We start from the raw sequence: 25,002 nt of genomic DNA on the forward strand, positions 1-25,002 counted from the left end.
GATGAGATTGCAAAGTTATTGCCCTGTAGAGTTATTTACTGGATACAATTGGCAAGCAATAAAAACAAAAAGATAAGCGTTTGTAATCTGTGTGTCCATAATAAGTTACAAACCATGCACTCATCTGCAGAATCATGTTTATTTCCGTGTCCCTACAAACCTTTAATGAAACCTTTTTCATTAAAAAGAAGGAACAGGACACAGAACATAGAATAACATATAGAATATAAAAGAATATAAAACTTTAGTCAATTGCCTAGAAGCTGGTCCTCTGCTCAACAGACAACTGGGGGAAAAAACCCTTGCAAGGGGTAAGAAACTTCTTAAAAACTAAACAGATGGTAGGCAGTGATCTTACCAACTTGTAAATAGAGTGGGTGTGCTACTTTAAGCTTCTGGGGCAAATAATTCTAATAAGAAAGAGGAAGAGGGAGCAGCTTACTCTATCCCCATGTTAGCCATATTGTAAACCTCATCGCACTTGCTTCTGAAGCTCCAAATTTCCCTATTAGCTGCCAAAAGGTTGGGAATCCCTGCCATGAGCAAGCCAAAGCATTTTAAAATATGTTTGTGCAATAAAAACCCAGACAGAGAGGGTAGCTTGCTTCTGTTCTGGGCCACCTCATAAATCACCAAATGGAAAATTGCTTTTGGGCCTCAGATCTTCTCTTGCCAAACTCCAACAACAGCCAGAAAAACAGAAGTGTGGGGGGGGGGGAGAGAGAGTCAGGGGGTTCATTTTGGATAAGTGGCATCCCATAAATTGGATGAATGGAGAGGAGTTATAATTAGCATGGGAGAGTCATCTTGTCTGTCTGTTTTCATTTCTACTACTGTTCTTCATTTGTACGGTGGGTTGGGGAAACAGTTTCACACACAGTAGTGTGTCCCAATGCTGCACCTTGCCAAGCCAACTGTTTTCTACTCTGGTGGGAATAAATCTTGAGAGTCAAGACTCTTTCCTTGGGAGCTGTAAAAGCTGGAAAAGGGACCCTTGCCAGGCAGAGCAGAGAATTCTCTAATGTGACCAGGGTTGCACGTAGTTTACGCCTTGGGTATAACTTCGGATCATGAAGTTCTAAATTGCGACCTTCTGCAATTGGAACTAATGATGTCGACTGGGAGTATCTGCATGGCTTCCTGAACTTTGCATGACTTTCCCTACATTTTTTGGGAGAGGGAATCCCATCCTTGCATATGCCAAGCATGATTAATCCACAAATCTTTACTCTAATCACCAAAGTTGGCTTTCCAGACTTTACTCAGAGAGATTTTTCATTAACCCAGGACAGAGGTGTTTTTTCAGTAGGACAAACCTTCAGTAGGAAAACTACACTATATGTGAAAGGCATGTACTAGAACAGTGTTGGCAAACCTTTTCAGCACCGAGTGCCGAAACGGGAGCGTGCGCCGCAAACCAGAAGAGAAGCAGCCCGGTGCACATATGCATGCTAGGAAGACGATCTTCCCGGTTCCCAGCACATACTTGCGCACCATCTGGTCTTCCAGTTTCTTGCACGTATGCGCATGCGAAGACCAGGTGAAACCAGAATATCATCTTCCCAGTGTGCACACATGTGCACCGGCGGCTGATCTTTCGGTTCACAGCGCTCCCGTGTACGTGAAAACCAGCTTGGCTGCTGCACCGGAACCCACAACAGCAAAGGGGGATGGCTCACGTGCCCAGAGAGATGGCTCTGTGTGCCACTTCCAGCACACATGCCATAGATTCGACATCACGGTACTATAGTGTATTTCCCTAATCTGAGATCTCCTTGGTGGTTGAACTATATCCAAACTACAACTAAATGAGGACCCAGATTGCTGGGGGCAATATGCTGATTCTGTAAACCACTTAGAGATCACTGTAAAACACTGTAAAGCAGTATATAAGTCTAAGTGCAGTGGTGAGTTGCTCCCGGTTCGGTTCGGTTCTATAGAACTGGTAGTAAAACTGGTGGGAGGCTCCACCCACCCACCATGACATCATCATGGGTGATCTGTGCATGTGCAGAAGCTTCTGCACATGCGCAAAAGCATGCACGCATGCACGCACACAAGCGAAGCAAGTGCGCACGGTCCCGTTGCAAACCGGTAGTAAAGGTAAGTAGAACCCACCCCTGTCTAAGTGCTATTGCTATCTCAACCACCAAAGACCATAGGGATTCAGGAAGACGTGGTGCAAAATATCTGGTGAGAACTAGATTGGATATAACTCAGTTCTACCATGAAGTGGTGTTCCTTGAGAAACAATGGCATAGTTTACACCCTTACAATATTAGCAAGGAGGAGGAGTAAGCGAAGCATGGCTCTACAATAAACTGAGCTTCTCAAGAACCCAAGTTTTGCATCCAATATTTCGCATCATGCTATATCGTGCATTTTTACAGAACCACAGCATATGTTTGGGATGCTTTGCAACTTTACCACCAACAAATATGCCAGCACAACCATTCTTAGCCCAAGAGTCTACCATTGGAAGGAGTAGCTGATCAGATTGGGTTAGATGTTCCTCCTCAAAGCCATACACTTAACATGACCCAATGTCTAACAGCAGCACTGATATCATTTGGAATTCAACACTCCAAGGAAATAAATGCAATGAAAAGCGAGTCTGTATTTCCCAGTTTAACTGACATTTGCAGAAAAATGAGGAATTTAGGACCAATAACGTCTACACATTTTTAAGTTGAATCCGACACTATAGAGCTGGTCTTTATTTATATATATTTGTATCTCACTTTTATTATGTTTACAAATAACTCAAGGCAGCGAACGTATCCAACACACCTTCATCCTCCTATTTTCCCTACAACAACAATCCTGTGAGGTAATTTGGGCTCGTAGAGACTGACTGGCCCAAGGTCACCCAACTGGCTTGCATGGTTAAGACGGGACTAGAATTCACGGTCTCCCTGTTTCTACCTTAGTGCCTCAATGGCTAGACCAAACTGGCTTTTTAATAATGTTCGTAGTGCATAGACAGACGTGTACATTAGAAAATGAACCACTGACAGTGTATAAACACAACAGCTGAAATAATTGCTTGTGATACTCAAAACCTCTTGGTTCGGTGCAATATGGAGGATCTGCAAATATTGGACTGCTTTCAGTTTCAATTGCAGAGGGTAGTTATCTATAGAAAAAGATAGGGTTGAGGTCACCATTAGCATATAACCACTCCTTTTAAATAATGGTTTGACTTTCCAATAAAAAACTCAATCAATGTGGTTCATTTTAAAAATACTCAGTAAATACGGGACTTGTTTGAATGTTGTCTTCTTCTTTGTGTTATGCATAGTTCCTTGAATTAAGGACATAATTGCCTGATTTGTCCCACCTATGGATTCTAGCAAATCCATTTAGACTCTGTGTCCTGTTCTTGTCTATAAACGTGCTTTGAAAGCTGACGCTATTCAAGAGAGCCGAGGGAGGGAGCATGAAGAGAAGAGAAAGAATTCTATTTCATTGCCATTAAATGGGTGGGAGGAAATGGGTTCAGCTTTCCTACTACCACTGGTCTACCCATCCTCCACTGCCAATCTACAGATCATCATCAAGTTGATTCTAGTCTATAGTAAGACTGATAAAATAAGTTATGCCATCACAACTGCATAAAACAGAGATTAACACTGTTGCAGCGAGTTGTACAGAATGCTTGTCTGAGTATGGTCGTTTAATGATGTTAATAATATTAATGGTCACACTGTACGACTAATAAATATAACAATCATCTTCTAACATGGGATATAATGCTTTTTTTTTTTGCTGTTTACAATAAAAATGCAAAGCATAATTAAATACAAAGATACCAGCAAGAAATTAGATCTATGAATGAGCTATCCATATTGAAAGGGGCGTTGGTCTTACCTGAGACGCTCCTTCTCGTTGGGTGGAGACAGCAGCCAGGATGGGGGTGTGCTCATCTGCCATGCTGATAGACTGAGCCAATCAAAGTTGCCAAGTCCCGCCCCTGTTGCCGGGCAGACCCAGCTTTTGGTGAAGGCAAGAAGAGAGGCTCGGCGTGTGGGACACTAGCGTAAAGGAAGAAAAAACACAAGAAATAGAGGACAGACTGGAGAAGGGAGGGTCTGGCTGCTGTCTCCACCCAACGAGAAGGAGCGTCTCAGGTAAGACCAACGCCCCTTCTCCATTGTGGGTGGAGACAGCAGCCAGGATGGGACATACCAAAGATTCAAGTCCCTAAGAAGGGGAGGGACCAGTCTGGTCCGAAGCAATCCCCCCTTCAACAACCCGTTGTAAAACCCTACGACCAAAGGCGGCATCCGCCGAAGCGAATCTGTCCAGTTTATAGTGTTGGATAAACGGGGACGGCGAAGTCCACGTAGCCGCTCTGCAGATCTCTAACAAGGATGCCTGGGCAGCCCAGGCAGCTGATGTCGCCGCGCTACGGGTGGAATGAGCCGTCAGACGAGGAGGCCGAGGGAGAGCGCGAAGTTCATAGGCCTTGGCTATCGTTTGGCGAATCCAGCGACCGACGGTGGAAGCCGACACCTTATTGCCCAAGGAACATGGTAAGAAAGACACAAAGAGCGATTCAGTTTTGCGGATAGTCGCTGTACGCTTAATGTAAATCCGCAGAGCCCGACGGACATCTAGTGAATGCCATCGTCGTTCGAGTCGGTGAGACGGTTGAGGGCAAAAGTTAGGCAGCACCAGTTCCTGCATGCGGTGGAAAGTGGTATTCACCTTTGGCACAAAGGTGGGATCTAGCCGGAGTACCACACGGTCCGCGTGGAATACACATAGGTCCTCTCGTACGGAGAGCGCGGCTATCTCCGAGATGCGACGAGCCGAAGTGATTGTCACTAGGAATGCAACTTTGCACGTTAGAAATCGAAGACTCACTGTCCGTAAAGGCTCGAACGGAGCCCCCGTGAGCGCATTAAGGACCAGCGAAAGGTCCCAAGTCGGATACCTGTGAAGGACTGGGGGACGGAGGTTCGTCGCCCCTCGTAGGAAACGGCGAACCATCGGATGCTGAGAGAGAGAGGACACCGACCCGAGCGTAAGTATAGACGAAATCGCTGCCACCTGCCGTCGCAAAGTGTTGGGCGAAAGGCCGTTAGCCAGACCGTTCTGCAGAAAAACTAGGACATTGAGGATCGAAGCTTGAAGAGGCTGAACCCCCGTACGATCACACCAGTCACAAAATGCTCGCCAGGTGGCCGAGTAAATCCGGTTCGTCGAGGGCCTCCGCGACGCCTGTATGATGTCGATTACGTCGGCAGGTACATTGACAGCTTCGAACGATAGCCGCTCAACCGCCAAGCGGTCAGACGGAGCCACTGTAAGTCCGGATGCTTCACGGCTCCTTGTGTTAGTGCGTCTTCTGGTTGGGGCAACTGCCACGGGCGGCACGTTGAAAGAGACACGAGGTCGGCAAACCAAGGTCTGCGAGGCCAATAAGGGGCCACTAGAATCATCTCCGCCTGTTCCGTCAATAATTTGCGAAGTACACGGGGAACCAGAGGGACCGGAGGAAAGGCATAGAGAAGTCCTGGAGGCCACGGGGAACGAAGAGCATCCACAGCCTCCGCATGAGGTGATGGGTACCGTGATAGGAAGCGTGGTAATTGAGAGTTGGCCGCCGTGGCAAAAAGGTCTACCGCCGGCATCCCGAAGCGTGTCACGATCAGTTGGAAGATGTGCGGGTGAAGATGCCATTCCGCATGATCCAGTCGCTGACGGCTTAGCCAGTCCGCCTGTAGGTTGGTGGCACCGGAAATGTGTTCCGCCCTCAACGAGGCGAGGTTGAGTTCTGACCAGACTCCCAGCCGCCATGCTTCCTCCATCAGGAGCCGAGATCGAGTGCCCCCTTGGCGATTGATGTGCGCCTTTGCTGTAATATTGTCCGTGAGGACCAGGACATGTGACTTGGACACCATGTGACGGAAGGCTTGCAGGGCCAGGTAGACTGCCCGTAGTTCTAGCCAGTTGATCGGACGCCGGGATTCTACATCTGTCCAGGTGCCCTGTGCCATCTGGCCCCGACAGTGGGCACCCCAGCCATGGAGGCTGGCGTCTGTTGTCACCACCACTCTCTGCGGGTCAAAGAAAAAACAACCCCGGGATAAGGCTGGTGACTGCCACCATGTTAGGGACCTGAGTACCTTCTTGGGGACAGGGATGGGAGAACGGGAGGTGCCCCTCCCTGCCTTCTGCCAAGGTAGAAGGAACCACTGAAGTTCCCTTGCGTGGAGTTGGGCCCATGGGACGATAGAGATGGCCGAAATCATCTTCCCCAGGAGCTGGGACAGAGCGAGGGGGGAGACAGACCTGGTGCGTTTAACCTTAGCTACCAGCAAGCGTAAACTCTCCTGACGCTCACGCGACAGGTAGACCCTCCCCTCCACCGAATCTATCAGAGCCCCGAGATGGACCAAACGAGTTGAGGGGACCAAATGGCTCTTTTCCACGTTAATGGAAAACCCATGGGAAGCCAGGGTACGGATGGTAAGTTGCAGGTCGGAAAAAGCCCCCTGATGACAGGATGACAAAATTAAGATGTCGTCCAGGTAACACTGAAGACGCACCGACTTGGACCGAAGAAAGGCTGCCAAGGCAGCCAGTACCTTGGTGAAGACACGAGGGGCCGACGAAAGACCAAAGGGTAAGGCCCGGTATTGGTAATGTTGCCCTCCATAACAGAATCTAAGAAACCTCCTATGGGAAGGGAGAATTGGGATATGTAGATAGGCCTCGGTGAGGTCTATAGAAGAGAGGAGATCGCCCCTCCTAACACCGTCGAGAATAGATTTTAGAGACTGCATTTTAAATTTCCGGTATGCGACATACCGATTAAGGCGCTTGAGGTCCAGAATAGGTCTCCACCCCCCCGAAGACTTTGGTACAAGAAAAACACGGGAATAGAATCCCGTGCCCTGTTCAATCTCGGGCACTAGTTGGATAGCCCTGATTGAAAGGAGATGCTGAACCGCCGACTCCATAAGAGATCTCTTCTCGATGTCATGGGACAGCGGACAGCGTACAAAAAAACTTGGAGGAGGGGAAAGGAATTCAATGGCCAACCCAGATCTTAGAGTGGCCAGGACCCATTTATCGGAGGTGGACTCCTCCCAAATAGGGGCGAAAAGGGCCAATCTGCCCCCTATGGGAGGATCCGGAATGCAGTTAACGACGGCGTCTGGGGAAACGACCTCCTCCCCCTCGAAAGGGCCGTTTGGAGCCAAATGTCCTACCTCTAGGGGCTCTGTCCTGAGCCCCCCGATGTCTGGATTGGAAATACCCCTGAGGTCTCGCAGCAGAAGTGGCAAAATTGGAACCCTCATAAGACCGAGAGTGGGACCGGGACGGGTAAGGTTGGAATCTAGGTTCCCCCCTACGGAAAACAACCGGGAGAACCTTCCTCTTATCCTTCGTTTCAACGAGGAAGGATTCTAAAGAATCCCCAAACAACTTGGAGCCGCCAAAGGGAACCGAAGCCAATCGCCATTTGTGTCTGGCATCAGCTTGCCAATGGCGGAGCCAGACCAAGCGACGTGCAGAAACCGAAGAAGCGAGGGATTTAGCCGCGAAGCGAGCGGCATTGAGTGTGGCATCCGCTGAAAATTGGGTGGCGGCAATAATCTTGTTCAGCTCCAGTCTAATGCGTGCATCCTCTGTCGCCAAGGTGTCCTGGAGCTGGCGAAGCCAGAGAAGGGTAGTGCGGTTAAAAAAAAGAGGCAGTCGACGCCGACCGGATAGCCCAAGCGGCACCCTGGTGAGCCCGTTGCAAAACCTGGTCAGCTCGTCGTTCTTCAGGACGAAGGCCCTCGGTCGGAACCCCCGGAACTGCCGCCTGAGGTAAGAGAGCGGCTATAGGAGCGTCGACTGCTGGCACCTGGAGAATAGAGTCCAGATCCGACGCCACAGAAAAATTCCGCTTGTCCGTTGAAGTAGGAGCCGGAGCCGCTCCAGGTGAAGACCACTGCTTTCGGATCACATCGAGGAACAGTGGTGGAGTCGGAATGATGTCCACCTGTCGCGACGGTTCAGCAAACAGAGGGTTCAGAGCCCCCTTGGCCACAGCTGAAGTAGATGGAGATGGTTTAGGCATGTCCAGTTGGGCAGTAGCAATAGCCTTGTGCAGGAGGGACTTGAACAAGGCTTGAGGAAATAGACCCGAAAAGGCGGGTTGATCCGGGGGAAGGTCCTCATCCTCCGACAACTCCATATCCGGGCACGCATCGTCAGCCACCGAAGAGGAACGGCTCGCAATAGAGGCTACAGGAGAGTCCGGGGCCTCGATTGAAAGGACATCATCCGGGTGTACTTCCACCCCCGAAAGAGTCGCCGCTGAATGGATGGAATTTGTCCTGTTGGAGGAAAGGAAGTGGGAAGCCAACGATTGCTGCACTGCAGTCGTGATCATTTGCTGAATCTGGTCAGGCGAAGGAAAATCGCGTTGTTGAGTTCCGTCAGACCTCTGATCCGGTGGGGAAGTTTGAACCACCGGGTCAAGGACGGCTTGTCCTGATGGGGAAGAAGATGAAGGAAGAGGCGCAGGGGCAACTTCCGAGCCCCACAGGGATTCCGGTTGAATGACCGCTGGGCAATCCTGCAGAGAGACTTGGTCTGAATGCGCTCTCGTACCTGATGTGATAACCCCCCGGGGGGAAACAGCGGTTGTCTCCTTGGAGGAGGACTGATGTGTGCTCGCTTTAGCGCAAAGCTTCTTGAGGACCTTGTCCCGGCGAGCTTCAGCACGGGAGGTCGTGAGGTGGGAGGGCTTGTGATGCGAGCGAGGAACTTCAGATCTCACAGATCGAGAAGGGAGGACCACTGAGTGGTCTTTTCTGGTCTGAGAGTCCCCTTTATCATGGGGACTCTCGGAGCGACCCGCCCTCCGGCCATGTTTTGACTTCTGCAAAGCTTTGGGCATCTTGACTCAGGTAACAAGCCTCGGCCAAATGTACCCGGGTGAATTAGCGATAACGGGTCAGAAAGCACAGGTTGAGACCTCGAGGGCACAGACAGCGAGCCTCAGCCAATGGGAGCGCAAGAAAAAACTCCACCGATTCAGGGAATGCCCAGACCTGCACCAATGAGAGAACCAGCACACTGTAGGAATTGCGCAGGTAAGGGAGTGCGAATCTCCACGCTAACTAGTCCCCCGTTTAGGGAAGGCGCTCACTGTTGCTGATGGGGGCGCGAGACCCCTCTCTAAACGATGGAACCACGAACTGGCAAACAACGGAGAACGTTACTGCAACGCAGTCAAGGCAGGTAAAGAGCCGCTCGTAATCGCAAGCAGGGCTGAAATCGCAACGATGTGCGTGAAAAAACTCCCCCAAGCGCCTATCGATCTGAGGCAGAGGCGCTGAAGCCGACACTATCGGGGGCGTGAAGCTCCGCTTGTATGGCCTAAACTGCTGAGGGCGTCGCTGAAATTTAGTCAGCGGTTGGTAAAGGCGCGCAAAATGGCCGCAGGGTAAAGAGCGCACTGTCGGGGGCGCGAAGCTCCGCTCGTCGGCTTTAAACCGCAGAGCGGTTTGAAGGCGGAAAGGAGAAGAGCGCACTATCGGGGGCGCGAAGCTCCGCTCGTCGGCCTTTTAAAGCGAGGAGAACCGCCTAGTGAGTGGGCAGCCGTTGAGCTAAGCGCGCGAAATGGCCGCAGAAATCAAGCGCAGGGGTTGCGAAGCTCCGCAGAGGGGCCAGCAGCAAAAAAAGGCCGAAACAAGGTTGGAATCTAGCTCTACGGGGGCGTGAAGCTCCACAAGGATTAAATCGCTAAGAAAAAGCCGAATGAAGGCTCGAGGTCTCTCCCACGGGGGCGCGAAGCTCCACAAACCATAAAGAAACACAGCGGGTAGACGCTAAAAAATAAGGTAAAGAAAACCTCTAAGACCAACTAATAGAAAGGGAAGATACCCCAGATAACCAGGCAGGCCGGTTACTGGAGCGTCCAGGCTTACAGTTTCAATCGTGATCCAAGTTCAGTCCAGTAGCAATCCAAAGTCAACCAATAATATCAATCAGATTAGAATGTTATTCAGAAAGAATAAAGTAGAATAGAAGAAATTTGCTAGAGGAACAGTCCCACACGCCTGTCTTCGCTGACAGACTGAGCCAAAAGCTGGGTCTGCCCGGCAACAGGGGCGGGACTTGGCAACTTTGATTGGCTCAGTCTATCAGCATGGCAGATGAGCACACCCCCATCCTGGCTGCTGTCTCCACCCACAATGGAGAATCATAATACTGCATGTAAAATCATCTTGGCCAACAAGAATGGGGTGGGTGGGATATCAATGGATTACAGATAGCCTTCAATTTATGACCACAATTTCTGTTGCTAAACAAGACAGTTGTTAAATTTTGCCCTCTTTTATGACCTTTCTTGCGACCTTTGTTAAGAGAATCATTGCAGATGTTAAGTTAGCAACATAATTGTTAAGTGATTGGGCTCCCCTAATGACTTTGCTTCTTAGAAGTTTCGCGAAAAGTGATCACATGACATGCAACTGTCATAAATATGAGTCAGTGGCCAAGCATCTGAATTTTGGTTATATGACCATAGAGATGCTGCAACAATACTTTCATAAGTATGAAAAACAGTCGTAAGTCACTCTTCTCAGTGCCGTCGTAGCTTATTTATTTTATTTATTTATTTTGTCAAGCATGTATTTTATGACAAATACAAGTGTAAACATAGTTATAAATAAATGAAAAGGATACGAATAAAAGAAAACATTAGGACAGGGACGGTAGACACGCTGGTGCGCTTATGCACACCCCTTACAGACCTCTTAGGAACATGGTGAGGTCTACAGTAGACAGTCTAAGGTTAAAGTTTTGGGGATTTGGGGAAGAAACCACAGAGTCAGGTAATGCATTCCAGGCGTTGACCACTCTGTTACTGCAGTCGTATTTTCTGCAGTCTAGTTTGGATCGGTTTACCATGAGTTTGTATCTATTGTGTGCTCTTGTATTGTTTTGGTTGAAGCTGAAGTATTCATTGCCTGGTAGGACATTGTAGCAGATGATTTTATGTACTATGCTTAGGTCGGACCAAAGATGGCGAAGTTCTAAGTTGTCTAAGCCCAAAATTTCGAGCTTTGGTTACTGAATGAATGGTTGTAAGTCGAGGACTACCTGTAGTACATTAGTATGATTGCTGGTCTGTCTGTCAGCTTTAGGAAGCCCCCAAATAAATAAATTGTTATTTCTCTATGATTGTTATAGTTTTACTGCCAAGAAGCAAGGCTGGGATGCGGAGAGACACTTAAGGATTTCCTGATTTAATTGGAGAAGCACTTCAATCAGACTTGGCTATTATGCATTCTGTCAAGGAGCAGATTTCTTTATTTTTTCTTTCAGATTTATATCCTGTCTCCCATTCAGAAACTCAAGTCAATGTACACAGTTCTCCTTCTTCCTATTATTCTCCAGAACAACAACCAATATGGGCAAATTATGTTGAAGGAGAGGGACTCACCCCAAATTACTCCATGAGGTTGAGAGTGGATCAGAACATGGTCATTCTGCTCCAATACCTCCTACACTATACCATAGTAGCTGCAGTCTTTGGTTTTGAAAATCTAGTTGTTGCATGTTCTTCCCACACAGAGGATTTGTTTTTGGATGACGTTACCTAGTTGGGTCATGAAATGTCTACAAGAAACAATCAAACTCAGAGAGCGCCAAGGACCCCACAGTTCAACCCTGAGCTACAAATATTCTCTTCTATGGCAAATTTTTATTATTCTCATCTCCAAAGGGGGAAGAGTGCAGCCAATTATAACTTAATTGCATCCTAGGAAGGAGATAAGCCAACATTGCAGAGTTTGCAGCTGGCAAGTCTGCAATCACAAAAAGAAGCTGACTCATGAAAAGAGACTTCTGTAAAATGTCCAATGGCAATTTTTCTCCACCTCATTTCTGCATGCCTTTGGGATGATATATGATGTACCTCTACAAATTATTTTAATATGCTGCCAAGTACCAGATAGGGTTGTTTTTTTGTTTTTTTGCTATACTGCCCTTAGGATTTTCCCCTCCTTTAAAAAAAAATTGTGATTCAGTTTCTCTCTTCAATATATCTTGAGAAAATTAGTTCTATCTCTATTTGTGTGTGTGTGTGTGTGTGTGTGTGTGTTTCTGTCAAAGCACCTATATATATATATATATATATATATATATATATATATATATATATATATATATATATATATATATATATATATATATATATATATATATATATATATATATATATATTTTCGAAAGCTTTTATGTGCATATTCTTTCTAGCCAGGTTTTACCTACGTATGTTAAGTTGTTCTACAGCCCTGGTTCTGTGAAATCTCATTCACAAGTTTCTGCGCCTTTTATTTTGCTTATTTTGGCCATCAGTTGCCACCCTGGCAATTGATTTTGTTTTTCCACTAAGAGAGAGAGACCTTCGCTAGCCTCAGCCCATTGTTCTCACAATGAACTGGAGAAGGGAGCAGTCTAAACCCTGCTTTAGACACTGCTCACTCAGCACAACTGCTGTGAAATGCAACTGATGAGCTCACAAAACAATTCAGTCCATTTTTCTGGATTTGAAACACTCTGGGTTGTTATTATTTACTTTATTCATTAAAGTAATTCAAATACATTTTGAATGATACATTCAAAAATGCATCACAAATACCATTGACTGGTGCTAATGGTTGCTGCCAGCGTCCTAAGTATCAACAACTTCTTCTTCTTCTTCTTCTTCTTCTTCTTCTTCTTCTTCTTCTTCTTCTTCTTCTTCTTCTTCTTCTTCTTCTTCTTCTTCTTCTTCTTCTTCTTCTTCTTCTTCTTCTTCTTCTTCTTCTTCTTCTTCTTCTTCTTCTTCTCCTTCTCCTCCTCCTCCTCCTCCTCCTCCTCCTCCTTCTCCTTCTTCTATTATTATTATTATTATTATTATTATTATTATTATTATTATCTCATTAAACATGAAACTCAGTCAACTGAACATTCAAAAATGCATCACAAATACCATTGACTGGTGCTAATGGTTGATATGGGTTGCTGCCAGTGTCCTAGGTATCAACCAAGTACCTTCTTAAGATGTACGATGTTCCAAGTAGCACAGTTTTTTGCAGTTCGGCTGGTGTTATTGCAGGAAGCTGCAATTTCTTGATGTGTTTTGTGCCCCGATGACAATGGGTATCACTGTTGCATGTTTCATCTGTAGCTGTGTAGTTTCAATGGCCAGGTCGTGATATTTCGTGATTTTTTTTCTAGTACTTTTTCTTCGACTCTGGCATTTCCTGGTACCGCGATGTCAATAAATTGTTCGTTTCGGTTTTCGACAACTGTGATATCTGGCGAGTTGTGTTCCAAGTGACAATCCGTCTGTATTCGAAAATCCCACAAGAACTTCACCTTCTCATTTTCTATAACTTTTTTCATTTTATGTTCCTGTGACTTTTTGGATACAGGAAAGTCGTATTTTTTTATTATTATTATTATTATTATTATTTATTGGTTAATCTTTAGTGAGATTCACAGCTTTTGAGGCTGGTTAATAGCTCAGCAGCTCGAGTCCTAACCAAGGACCTAGGAACTGTTAAGGTATCGTCGGAGGATGTAAGCTGTTCCGAGTAAGGTGGTTTTTTGTAGAGTCAAAATGTTTTTTTTTTAATTATTATTATTATTATTATTATTATTATTATTATTATTATTATTATTATTATTATTATTATTTGAACAATAGCAGCAACCCTAGTTTACCAAGTTCTCTTCTTTTCACCAACTTTTATTTTATTGTATGAGTGATTAAATTATAACAGGCTGGATCATTTAATTCAACAGCCCTTTAGTGGGAAAACTTCACAAAAGTTCTAGCACTAAAGGTAGTCCTTGACATATTATCACAATTGAGCCCCAAATTTCTGTTGCTAAACGAGACATTTGTTAAATGAGTTTTACGACCTTTCCTGCCATAGTTGTTAAGTGAATCACTGCAGTCATTAAACTATTAACAATGGAGGCTTTGGCTTCTCCATTGCCCTTGCTGTCAGAAGGTAATAAAAGATGATCACAAAACTGCGGGACGCTGCAACCGTCATAAATATGAGTCCATTGGCAAGCATCCAAATGTGGGTCACATGATCATGGGGGATGGTCATCAATGTGCAAAATGGTCATAAGTTCCTTTTTTCAGTGTCGGCGTAACTTCCAATGGTCACTAAATGAACTGTTATACCTGTACTTAGATGCTATTGTAGACAATCCACAGCCAAGAATAGTCCAGTATTAGAGGTAAAGGTCATGCATATAATCAGTAATTGATAAAAATGAAAAAAAAAAAAAGAAACCTTCTGAAGTCACCAAGTCACAGCAGAGAGGAGATTACAGGCCAGTCCTCTCAATGGATGCCCTGCAACTGCCATCTGCTTGATCAAAACTGCATTTTACAGACAAGGGGTGTTCTATAAAAGACAGCCATTAACTGTCAAAGGGAAATTCTTCCATGTCAGAGCTAAACTGAACACAAAGGCAGGAAACCCAGCTCAGAGAGGGCCAGATTCACTTCTTCCACTTCTTTCAACCTCACTTCCTCATCGGTAAAAGGGGAATAAGAGCAAATAAATATTTTGGCCCAACGAACTCGGTATTCAGATGGTAAAAAAACACAAAATGGAATCAGTTTGGATTCAAATGCAAATCTAACACAACATCTTGTGGGTCCCTGGTCATGTTCTGGAATTCCAAGGAGCATGATCACACCATAGATGCTGGTAAATTGGAAACTTGGATAAGCTTCTTTTAACTAAGCATTGGAACATTGAGAAAATAAAGCTTTGTGTCAGCTATGTGAAAGAGCATTGTATTTAGCACTGCATGAAGATAACGCGAACAAGAACAAGCTTGTAAAAAGGAAATACTATCTATCTATCTATCTATCTATCTATCTATCTATCTATCTATCTATCTATCATCCATCTATCTATCTATCTATCTATCTATCTATCTATCTATCTATCTATCTATCTAAAAAGAAAGAAAGAAAGAAAAGAAAAAGAAAAGAAAAAGCTGGAGTTTAAAAGGTCAACAGTTCTATTATTAATGAGGTTTATGTGATCTGAACTGAGAGTCACTGACTTCAGATCAGCACTAATCCTGATTTTAATAACCTGTTTGCATTTGAAGCATGGCCATTCTAATTTTACGATGCATCGTTCTGGGTTCTGATTTGCAGACAAAAGGGAATGTTCTAAGGCTTTGGTCTGTAATTGGAATAGCTGGCGTTTGTCCTACCCCTGTTCCAATTTGTTAAGGTGTGCAATCAGTAATTTTCTCTTGTGGCTTTGCTTTCGAAGACAATAACACTTTAAAGGGGTTAAGGTTTTAATCAAATATGTGTTGTCCTACAAATTTTGGAACTGTGGCAGGATGGATAGAATAGGAGTGCTTGTGCTTCCCTTTCCGCATGCAGCTCCCTTCTAAACAAGAGGCATAAAAAAAGCTAACAATTTAAAAGACCCACCTTTTGGGGGCTGGGGGTGGTGGGGTAGGAGAGGCCATTTAATCACAAGGCAAAGCTACAGTGGCAGCTGACAGAAATGAAGGGCTTTCATGGCAGGAACGGAAATGAACGATTAGGCTGAGGCGAAAGGCAGAGAAAAGAAACTGAGGTAGAAAAGAGAAGTCGCAAGGAGGGGAAAAAACAGGAAAGCAGAAGACAGTTTCCCAAATGAGCTGGTGCTTCTCATTTTGAAGAATGTAACCCTCTTCCCCCACCCCTCTCAAATGTAACGTACTGAATCTGTGAACCGAGTTGAGACCAAAAGGCTGATAATACAGTATTTTTTTTTCCTCTTCTCCCCGGTGACTCTGCTGTGAGCTCTTTCAATATTCCAGTAGTGCCATATTTTGGAAAGAAACATCATTTACACAGTTGGGGCATATTGCTTCTTGCACTCCACTGTGCAAACAATCATGAGAAATTGGCACAGCGGTCTGTGTCTATTTGGCACGACCTTTCGACATTTCTTACTTTCAGGAAAGAGACTTGCAAGCTCCTTCAAGGCATAAAATAAAATTGAGCTATACCTTTCAAAAGAGATTCTCTTTGCTGACCTCTTGACATTTCTTCTTACAATTAACCCCCTTCTCCTGGTGTTGTGTTGGAGTTTCTGGTTAGCTATAATACAGTAGAGTGACTTTTGTTTCGTTGCATCAAAACGCACGCACATGGAGACGGAGAAGCTAAAAGGAGGAGATTCTGGTCGATAGTTACTGCTAAAGATGTAGGAGATGACCAGGCTGAGCTTCGAAGGAGGGATAAAACGTATCATCAGTCTCGAGTCCCTTCATGCCCACAAGAGATCTAAGTCTAGCCCACCCTTGAATTCCATGGACACCAATTTGCCTTGACCGTTAGTAGTTCAGATTCTTGTAGAGAGTTTTAGCATACAACAAATCTATAAATTAATTTGAACTGCCTGGGCTCCTGAATTCCTGTGCTTGACAGAAGCCTTCTTATATAACGTCAGGTGCAAGAAGTCAGGAGCCAGGATAGAGTTCAAAAGTACTGCAATTTTACTTCAAACTACCTATACACAAGAATCTTATCTACTAATGGGCAAGGCGAATTGGTGCCAGGTAAGAGTCAACAGACTTCAAGGGGGTGTCTTATAAGGGTGTAGAGACACATTATCAAACTGATAGTATGTTTGACCCCACCCTCGGGCTCATCTTGACATAGGTGAATACTTCATATAGTATTCATTATATGTTTGGAAGACATTCTAGGTGATATTATGTTAAAAAAACAACAAGCCTATTTGTAAGTTCGTCAAACTTTTCTTTCTTCCTCTACGGAATGGTCTTCTGCTTTTCTACTTTATTCTTAGAGTGCTTTAAAACATTTGATGGATTTGGGTGTTTATTTCTTCTTGGACATGGCACCCTGTTTCCCCCAAAATAAGACATCCCCTGATAATAAGCCCAATCGGGCTTTGGAGCGCATGGCAATAAAGCCAAGTGCTTATTTCAGGATACAAAAATATATATGACAGGGTCTTATTTTCGGGGAAACACGTTATCTATCTATCTATCTATCTATCTATCTATCTATCTATCTATCTATCTATCTATCTATCACTACCTACCTACCTACCAGCTACCCTGTTTTCCCCAAAATAAGGCATCCCTTGATAATAAGCCCAATTGGGCTTTTGAGCACATGGCAATAAGACCAAGTGCTTATTTCAGGGTTCCAAAAAATATAAGACCGGGTCTTATTTTCGGGGAAACACAGTATCTATCTATCTATCTATCTATCTATCTATCTATCTATCTATCTATCTATCTATCTATCTATCTCTACCTACCTACCTACCTACCTACCTACCTACCTACCTACCTACCAGCTACCCTGTTTTCCCCAAAATAAGGCATCCCTTGATAATAAGCCCAATCAGGCTTTTGAGCAGATGGCAATAAGGCCAAGCGCTTATTTCAGGGTTCAAAAAAATATACAGGGTCTTATTTTCAGGAAAACAGATACTACCGTGGTTGTTTTCTTCCCTGGCTATCTACAACCAGAATCAACCAATCCTCCTTGGCTACTCCAATCAGAATCAATTTCCTGGATAGAGTCTTATTCAATGGTTTCCCCTTGGGATTTAATGGCAACATGGGAAGCCAGAGATCCCTGCAGATCCCTGAAAAGTTGGCTCCACATTGAAGAACAAGGCAATCCTGCCACTCTGGGTCATCCTGAAACCACATGAGTACAAGCACTGGATTTTTTTTCCCCCTGAAAGAAATTTCAAAAGCAAATTCTCCTTCATTGTCCTGAATAAGAAATTGGAAGGGGGAATAGAGGGGACAAAAAAAATAAATAATAATCCACGGGAGGTTTTCTGCCTGGCATTAGTTCCCAGGAAAGTAAGCCAGATTAACTGCTGCTGGCTTCACATTTTATACTGCTTAGCTGCTGCAAAAGTGGGCTTGCTTTGCAAGAAAAGGAATGCTGCTTTTGGTTATACAGTGGCTCAGCTATCCTGGTACGGGATCTCCCTTTGTCTGCATATTCATAAAGGTTTATTGCATGCTGTGGAAGAAATCAAGCTGTTGGAGGCTTCTATTTCTAATTCTGCTCATACTTTCCTTAATGACAAGGGAGGGGGGGATGGTATAGGCATTTCCCATATATTGATGTGATGATGGGAGAGCAGGGAAGGTATATTATGTTGGTTTTTCTCATCCGTGGGTTGTAGTAGTTAAACCTACACAGAGCCCCAAACAATTCTTTCTTAATCCCCTGGGCCATCCTGAAAAACGCGGTTATAGGAAGTGTCTGGTTATCTACTGCAGATCAGAGATAGAGACGGATACTTTGGTTCTTTCTATTCACACCATGTATCGAGGTAGGGAGAGGGGACGGGCATAAAGGAAACGTTGCCAAGGTTAAATGACCATCATTCTCTTTTCATCTTCTCTCTCTGTTTCTTAAAAACATGCTCAGTAAGAGATCCTTTAACATTTTATACAGTAGTGGCCAAAATTGTGGAAACCTTTTGGGAAAAGTGTATTTTCTAAAACTAGCTGATAACAGGTTTTTTTTTGGAGTAGTACCATAAAATTATATATCAATGGAAAGATAATTTAATCACGACTGTAATGCAATAACTTTTATGGAGGATTTGCTATTAGAATAGCAGTGACAGTATAAAGAAGAAACATGAAACATATGGAAAATATGAGATATACAAAAATGATCACCATAGAAAAAACGAGATATACAAAAATGATCACCATGTCATTTAATACTTAGTTGGGTAACCTTTTGCATGAATTACAGCCTTACAACATCTTCCCATGGAGTGAACCAAGTCTTTTAGTTCTGCAGCTGTTATCATGTGAAACCAAGATTGAAGGATTGCTTCTATTAACTGGGTTTTATTGCTGGGTCGCTTCTGACTAACAAGTTTCTTTAGTCGACTCCATAGATGTTCAATTGGGTTAAGATCTGGGCTATTCCCAGGCCATTCCAGCAGTTGATTATTTTGAAACTCTCCCCCCCAAAAAAGTGGTGTTATTAGCCATCAAACCTCAAAAATACACTTTTCCCAAAAGGTTTCCACAATTTTGGCCACTACTGTAGCTCCTATTCTTCTGTATCACTTCAGCTTGCTTGCTTGCTTGCTTACCTACTGGTCCTTTAATACTCCTTCAGTGAAAATGAATCTAAATGGCTTACAAAAGCCATACACTATAAGGATCTTCACTGCTGTATGTATTCATCTAGTTCAACAATTTAGTAAATCATGATAATTAACAAGCAGCCATCAACAAAACCCATACACATACTGATGTAGGAGAAGGGCAGGCAGAGATGGGGGACAGAGTTAAACCTGTAATAAGCTGAGAATCCTTACATTGCCACAAGCAGTCAAAGTCCAACCCCGCTTGAATCCTGTTCACCCTTATCTGCAATTAATTTAGTGTTGAAATTTAGTTGATTCTTCTGTATAGGTTTGAATACCTATAAAAACCCTATGATGCAATCTAACTGATGGTCCTGATTCTTTGTGCCTGACACCTGGATACTGTGTTTCCCCGAAAATAAGATCCTGTCTTATATTTTTTTGAACCCTGAAATAAGCATTTGGCCTTATTGTCATGTGCTCAAAAGCCCAATTGGGCTTATTATCAGGGGATGTCTTATTTTGGGGGAAACACAAAGGGTGTATACATCATCACATCTCAACCCTCAGATACCTGCCTGAACACATCCAGGTATCGCAAGCTTTATGAATATTTATAACGAGAATCCTGCTCTTCTTTCTGGGGGAGAGCTAGTTCCACTGGAGGAGAACTTCTTCTCCTCCAGGACATGAACTGGGCTATAGGTTAAAAATCCCTAGCTCCCTGTGTTGTCCTTCAGATTCTTCTGATAGTCACCAGCACAAGGGGAAAAGGTAGAGTAGAAGTCCTTTGTTCACTACCTTCAGGCATTTTCCACCCCATGTAGCTTAAGCTGAAGGACATACAGGCAATGGAAGCAGTAATACTGTGCATCCGATTCTGGAAATAAAATTCCACAGAAGAGATTGGAACCAGCATCATCTCAATTGATCTCATTTGACAAGGTCAAGGATTTTACAGCTTTAGAGACCACTAGACTGGATCCCCAACAGCCATTCATAAACCCCAGCCAAGCCTACCCCACAGCTTGGAAAGAGGCATAGCTGCATGCCTCTTTATGAAAATTATTAGAGCTGCCATAGATTAATAAATATTGGGACTGCCAACTGGTTAATAATATTGCAGAACATATTATTTTCAGTATTAATTGGGAAGTTTTCTCTAATTACAAGCACAGAAGTTGATTTTGTCTTATTAATCTTTAAAAAAAGATTACATTGTCATTCTGTTATACTTTTAATATATTTGCTGTGGCCTTTTAGAAATTTGGAAAGTTTGTTAAGAATGCAAGAGTGAAGCTTATCTCATCTTGCATTCTAGGATGCACACCAGTTGTACTTGGGAAGCTGAGCAGCTTGAGCTGGAAAGCAAAAACTCCTTCCACCATTACTTCCCAGTAACCAATGTTGTAAGATTTTCTGCCTGTGATTTAAGAGAGAATCAACACCATCAAAACATGTTGCTATCGATCGCCTGATTCTCTATTGCCTGTCCATCCATATCATCCAAACTGGCTGGTTGTATGTTACATATTGGGATCGTTATTTATCCCCATTCCTTGACGATACAAGGAACTGGAATGTTGAAAGAAAATTGAATTTCCTCCTTCAAGGTACCAAGCAATTTGTGACACAGTGAGTTGCTATCTTCGCAGTGAAGACGGCAAAGCTAAGGGGGAAAGAAATAATGGATTCTACCTGACATGACAACTTATATAATGCCTCTATTATCTAAGAGTTGGATTAGAAGTATTTCAGTTCCTATTCCACTTTGTGTTAACCGGTTTAAAGTATGGTGTTATAAAAAGTTAAATATATTATGCTTGCTCACACAAGTCCACCAGTTGTTTAGACTAGATTTGACATTTTTATCCACCTATTGAATCCTGGTCAAGGGATACCTGGGATAGGCAGATGTGGATGTTTGATAGTTTTAAAGGTATTGTCAAAGGATGTAAACCGGAGGTTTTCAAACTTGGCAGCTTTAAGACTTGTGGACTTCAACTCCCAGAATTCTCCAGCCAGCTGTTCTGGATTCTGGGAGTTGAAGTCCACAAGTCTTAGAGCTGCCGAGTTTGAAGTTCTCTGATGTAAACTGTTCCAAGCCAAACTGCATTTTGCAATTGACTGGTGGCAATTTTGTCAGTATCGTTGAAGTTCAGAGGGTGTTCCAGATGTTTTGGGATTGTGCTCAAGGCAACCTGTTCCAATTGGTACTATCCTTGCCTTCTGTTGTGACAGTCTTTCTATTTCTATTTGCAAATCATTTTGTTATCTTCTCCGGTTCTTTCTCTTCTTCTCTTCTGCTGTCTCCAGGTACTGCCACATCCGCTATCCAGGTTCTTTTGGTTTTTTTGTTGTTATTTTTTGGTAATCTTTCTTATCAACAATTGTTGAGTTTGGAGTGTTATGTGGTGGGTGCTTGCCTGTTTGAGCACTTTAGCTTCCTATTAGTAGTGATAAGATTATTATTATTATTATTCATATTTTAAGCATTAAAATTATAATGCTTACAATTTCCAACAGAAGAGAATATATGTAACTCAGGATTGAACTGTGATTCCTTGATGCTCTCCGAGTTTGTTTGCTTGCAGACATTTTATTGCCCAACTACCATGTTTCCCCGAAAATAAAGATCCTGTGTTATAGTTTTTTGAACCCTGAAATAAGTGCTTGGCCTTATTGCCATGCACTCAAAAGCCCGATTGGGCTTATTATCAGGGGATGTATTATTTTGGGGGAAACAGGGTAGGTAACACCATCAACGCTAGTGAGTCTGGGGATTGCTTCCTGTTTATATATATTTAATTTATTAATTTTAAATTGAAATAATAATGTCTTACTAGGGGTGATATTCACTTACCTCCGCTACCGATTCGCAAAGGTGAGTGCGCGTATGAGAGACTTCTGCGTATGTGCAGAGCATCAAAAATGGGATGTGATGATATCTGGGCGGGTGGGCGGAGCCTCCTGCAGACACCGCTACCGGTTCACACGAACCGAATAGAACAGGCTGAATACCATCACTGTGTCTTACCGGTTTTGATTTCAAGCTTGTTCTTGGTATCCCAGATTCTTTCCTTTAAATATCTTTCTTGAAGTTATTGCCACAATCTAGCAGCTCCTTCCCCAACAATATTCTTGTTCAGTCCAGTAGTCAGACTATTCACAATTTGCAGACTGCAAAGTTCAAATTTCACACCTTTATGATACATTACCTTGGCCTACTAACTTTGGTCCCCAGCCAGATTTAACTTAATTATTTTTACAGTGAATCTGAGATTCAATATGCCATCATCATTAACTGGAAAAGGATAACATTGGAAAAGAACCAAGAAGGGATTCAAAGCAGACGAAGACATTTCTGGACTAAGAAGAGAACATATGCTTAAAAATCAAGCAGATCTAATCAAATCTTTCTCCCCGCCCCCCCGCTCTCTTGACTCCCTTCCTTTTTAATACTGCTTCGGTCTAAACATAGCAATAGTATATGAAATTAACCAGCTAAAGATTTTTCAGTGATCTATAGTCTTGAAGAGTCTTATATTCAGTATTCTTCCTAATAAAATTTAGGATGAAAAATTAAAAAAAAAAATTAACATATATACGATATGCAGACCAGAGGTGGGCAGCTGGGGGTATGCAGGGGTTCGTGAGAACCTCTAGCTAAGATTCTGTGCAGTTCGAAGAACCCCCAAATCCCATTCCTGGCTGGCCTCGCTCAACCCGCCCCGCCACTCCCAGGAGTGAATCCCCACACAACCCATTTTGGAGGCAGGTAAGTGCAGGGTGCACACGGAGGCTTGGGGAGGGTGAAAAATGGGCCTACTGGAAGTTCGGAAATGGGCCTGTTTCCAACCCCCAGAGGGCCTCTGGAGCCTGGGGAGGCCGTTTTCACCCTCCCAGAGGCTCGAGGAAAGCCTCTGGAGCCTGGGGAGGGCAAAAATGCCCCCCTGCCATGGTGCAGGAGGCTGACTAGGCCACGCCCACCCAGCAACCAGGCAGAGAATCCCCTGCTAAAATTTTTGAAGCCCACCCTGACGCAAAATACTGTTATAAGATATCTCTATCTTTCTCTCTCCCTCTCTCTCTCTCTGTCTCTCTCTTTCTCTCTCTCACACACACACTGCACAGACACCAATATTTTGGAAATAATCCCATATTACTTCACAAATTTGGAAGAACTATGTTGTCTCCATACTAGTGTGGCGTCTCTGTGTTAGCCATTAAAGCAGCCTAACTTTTTCAGGTTTCCCTGTAACCCTAAAAAATAATAATAACAATAACAACAGCTATAAGTGTCACATTAACCTTAGGGAGGCCCTTTCTTAAGGTAGGGGTGCCTTTTCTTCAAGCTGACCTGGACGCATTGAAAAAAAAAAAAAAAGGCAGAGAGATATGAACTTCGGATGTGGTCCAGAACATTTTCAAAGCCTGCACTTGAAAAGATCTTTATGTTATTGTGTACATCCAGAAAACACAGCAAGAGAGAACAAGGGAAACAGCAAGTGTCAGAGAGAATAAAACAGCACGTGAACTGCTGGTCAAAATACTTTGTTCCTTTTCTAAGATGTTATCCTTGCCAACGAAAAATGGCCTGAAGTAACTTGGAGGGTTACAAAACCTTGTTCTTCCTCCTCCTCCTCCTCTTTGTGTTTTGTCTTCTTGTGCAATGTCAAAAGGAGATGCCCCCACCTCCCCTTGTTGCTCTGAGCTGGATGGGAGAGAATTATTAATTAAAAACCCAAAGAAATCATTTCTTGCACATTAGGCCCAGCTCATTTTAAAGACATTCCAGCCGGCTACTCCTTCACAGCCAGCGCCTGAAATTGCTAGTTTGTTTATTGCTAAGTTTAGCCAAGAGGATGAGAACCTAAGCAACAAATATGCCTCTAGTCAGCCTCCCTGCTGCCTATCTGCCTCTCTCCCACTCTCCCAAGCGCCAACTCACCCGGGCTCCTCTGTAAACAGCATAAAACCATAGGGACAAAAGAGGAAGAAAGATTATTAGCTTTCTCAAGCGATTTGGCCTGTTGGCTTTGAATACAAAAAATATATCCATCTTTCCCCTATAGCTGTGATGGTGAACCTATGGCAAGCATGCCAGAGGTGGCACACAGAGCCCTCTCTGCTGGCATGGGCACCGTCGCCCCAGGTCAGATCTTCGTGGCATTTCTTTCGTGAGCTTCTGTTTCCCTGCAAACGACAGAAGCTCACGAAAGAAAAAGATCTTACCTCTTGCCACGCTGCTGTTGTTGGGATGCCCCATCTCCGCTGGCCAGCTGGTCTTCGGGTCTTTGCTATGCATGTGTGCACATTTGCGCATGCACCATGCATGCCTGCGTATGTGCATGTTTGTGCATGTCCATGAGTCCACACACACATTTCAGTTTGGGCGTACGTGTGCACACAGTTTGGGCACTCGGTGTTTAAAAGGTTCGCCATTAGTCCTATAGAATAGAGGATCAAGCTCCTTTTCTAGCTTAAAAAAAGGAAAGGAAGGAAAAAGGGGTGTGTGTGAGAGCAAAGTTCTTTATATCCATTAGAATTTAGAATGGTAAAGTTGTCATCAACTTAGTTCAGGGCAGTTTTCTCCTAAAAAATCAGTGATCCTCATTCTGACATTCCTGACTGCTCTACAACAAGGCTGTCAAACTCCTGGCCCAATGACCAGATGCGTCATGCGGTCGCCACGCCCACGCTCGGTTTAGCCAAGGAGAAAAAAGTCCCAATATGTCACGTGACACCGCCATGACGATGTGAGTTTGACATCCCTGCTCTAGAACAGGGGTCACCAACCTTTCGGACCTCAGGGACCACTAAATTCATAATTTTAAATCCTGTG

The 25,002-nt window shown here is 44.0% G+C and overlaps 1 protein-coding gene and 1 pseudogene across 2 annotated transcripts in view; both read right to left on the reverse strand.

Annotated features, from left to right (window-relative positions):
- The window catches only part of MAF (MAF bZIP transcription factor), a 276,973-nt gene that overhangs the window by 181,767 nt on the left and 70,204 nt on the right, over positions 1-25,002 (reverse strand). The gene's annotated exons all lie outside the window — the stretch shown is intronic.
- Positions 7,082-10,208, reverse strand: LOC148112291 (uncharacterized; annotated as a pseudogene). The gene has a single exon (XR_015729650.1). The product of XR_015729650.1 is annotated as an uncharacterized LOC148112291 (transcript).

The sequence above is a fragment of the Pantherophis guttatus genome, chromosome 11, assembly GCF_059756535.1.
Source record: "Pantherophis guttatus breed Tessera chromosome 11, ASM5975653v1, whole genome shotgun sequence".
In the NCBI taxonomy this organism is placed as follows: Eukaryota; Metazoa; Chordata; class Lepidosauria; order Squamata; family Colubridae; genus Pantherophis; species Pantherophis guttatus.